Raw genomic sequence first — 2925 nt, forward strand, 5'->3', positions numbered from 1 at the left:
CGGGCCTCTCACTGTTGTGGCCTCTCCTGTTGCAGAGCACAGGCTCCGGACGTGCAAGCTCAGCGGCCATGGCTCACGGGCCCAGCCGCTCCGCCACATGTGGGATCTTCACGGACTGGGGCACAAACCCGTGTCCCCTGCATTGGCAGGCAGACTCTCAAGAACTGCGCACCAGGGAAGCCCTAAAACTGATTTTTTTAAGTCTATTAATTTTTTAAAATATACCCAAAAAATTATTGCTTAGTATTTTAAAATATTAGCCCACAGTGTTTGCAAATTGATATCGTTTGCTAGAAATGATGACTAAGAGATAGAAAATATCACCCCCTAGTGGCCCTGAGAAAGAAAACTACAAGTGTAATGAACCAGCTAGAGTCAAAGAAAAAGCAGCAAGAGTCCCTTTTGCGGGACAAGGTACTTCTAAAAACAAATTACATCTCAAATATGATAGCTATACATAAATCCAAGAAAGAACTCAAGTATTCAGGAGGAAGGGTGATTAAGGACAACATTTAAGGAATATCAGAGAGTGTATGAGCAAAGTATCAATATATAAGTGACTGATGCCTTATAATACCATGGGAGTGATGTGGAAAGAAGGAAAACAAATTCTATAACTCCTTCAACTGTCTAAGTATCCCTCGGGTAAGAAGGCCTCTGCAGGCCAGGAATCGAAGTCACACTAAAGGGCCATAAAAATGCAGGTCCATCCTCCCAGTAAGATATTGGCAGACATGACCGGAAGATGTAAGATATAAGATCTAAGATGTAAGAAGCCACATTCAAGAAACTCAAGGGGACTAAGCAAACACAAGTTGAACTTTTAATTGTTAATATAGTTAAAACTTTAAATTTGTTACACTAAAACAGGTTACCATATACCCAATACGAAATGGGTCATGACAGATCTTAGACCAACACGTAGGACAAATAATTGCAACAATTATTCACTTCAGAATAAAATTTAAGAGAACAGCTAATTTGAATTAAACTTCCTTTAAACTGCAAGAAGACATTACATATAAGAATATCTCAACAAGTATTGTACTTATGTCTCTTACAGAATCTATCAAATATTTTTAGGACCCAAAGATCCTGCCATTTTATTTGTGTCCCTATGTAACTGAGAATATAATTGAGAAGTTATAGACTAGAAATCATAGAAGGAAGATAGCACATATGAGATCACTTTCTGTGCAGATAAACACACTGCCCTCCCACTACCATTCCAGGTGGATTCCACTGGTGGTGTGGACAGATTCATGTTGCAGATTGCATCCTCAATATTTTGAATTCAACCTCCTGGGTGTCAATATATATTGCTAAGGATGTTTACTTTCACCCTACATTTTAACCTTTGGACCTATGAATCCATGAGTTCTTTATCCAACTGTATCTAACATGCTGTTAAACCCATCCATTGGTTCTCTTAATTTTGTTTATTGACATTTTCAGTTCCAGAATTTATATTTGACTCTCTTTGAAATCGACTACACCGTATTATATAGTTTCCTGTTGCCTGTCAAAGTTTTCAAGGCTTGCTTTTATCTCTTTGAATATAGTCTTAGTTTTTTCAAAGCAAGGTATAATTCTAATTATCTTGATTCCCCATCCATTGCTTCCTATTTTCTGTTTTTCCTCTCATTCTTCCCATAGGATCTTGCCTCCTACTGAATCAGGTTATCTTTGATAATATGTCGAACTTTGCTGCTAAAAATTTTTGTAGAAACAATTAGTGCCAGAGGGTATTTTTGTTTGTTTCTCTCAGGAGTCCAGGGAAATAACAACCTGGATCATCCTAATCCAGTTTTAGAGTTTGAGATTTTTCTGGGCCCTCCAAATAACAGAAAGGCAGGCAGCAGTCCCTCGAGGGCAGCTGACTTATTTCTGTTTCACCCCTACTGGTCCCTAATCAACGGCAGGTGTAACTTTCCAGGGCTTCCACCTTTGATGGGCCCTGGACTCTGACTGCTGTCCCTTCAGGCTGGCCAGACTATTAAACAAACTCTTCTAGATCGGCAACTAGAATCAGCGCAAAAATGACCCTAAATGCTGGACTCTCCTCTCTAGATTTCCATCCCCTCCTGGATCTTAGCCTAGTAATTCTACACTATCTGATTAACTCTTTGATGGTTTTAAAATTTTTGTGTGTCATTCAGATTTTACTTGTCTTGAGCAGGAAGAATCAGTCCAAATGACTTTATCGTTACTGAAAACCAGGATTCCATTCCTGATCTTTACTCCTAACCCATTCCACAGTATCTCTGGCAGGGGGAAGATCTATGAACAATCAAAAGGTGTACGATGCTCAACGAAGTGGCCAGTCCCCACACGTGATGTGGATACTCACTCCTGAAACTAAGAGTGTGAGTACTCACCCCCGAAACTAAGAGTGTGGATACTCATCCCCAAAACTAAGAGTGTGGATACTCATCCCCGAAACTAGGAGTGTAGATACTCACCCCTGTTCTCAACTGGGGCTTGGTTGCTGATTCTGTTAATTTAGTAACAACCCCACATGGTGCCTCATGTCACCATATATCAAATAAGAAGTGATTATTCATTAAAAATACAATACTTCTGGAATTCTCAAAAATTAAATGTTAATGGTCCCTTTTTGTCATGAATAAAGAAAAACTGAACAAGACTCTGATATGGAGGGTGTGTGAGTATATTTGTATATGTGTATGCTAGACTCCCAAATATTACACAAGTTATTCTGATTACTTAGAATATGTATACATGTTTCCATTTAAAAAGTAAAACACATTATTATACCAAGACTATAAAAATATCCACTATTTTTGGAGCTGGTGCAGTTTACCAAATAATGAGACTTTCAGCCAGTCACCAGCTGATTATTACAACTTTGCTTTTTTTTTTTTTTTTTTTTTTTTTTTTTTTGGGCTCCCCCCTTTGGGGGCT

Source organism: Lipotes vexillifer, unplaced genomic scaffold, assembly GCF_000442215.2.
Source record: "Lipotes vexillifer unplaced genomic scaffold, Lipotes_vexillifer_v1.1 scaffold933, whole genome shotgun sequence".
Classification (NCBI taxonomy): domain Eukaryota; kingdom Metazoa; phylum Chordata; class Mammalia; order Artiodactyla; family Lipotidae; genus Lipotes; species Lipotes vexillifer.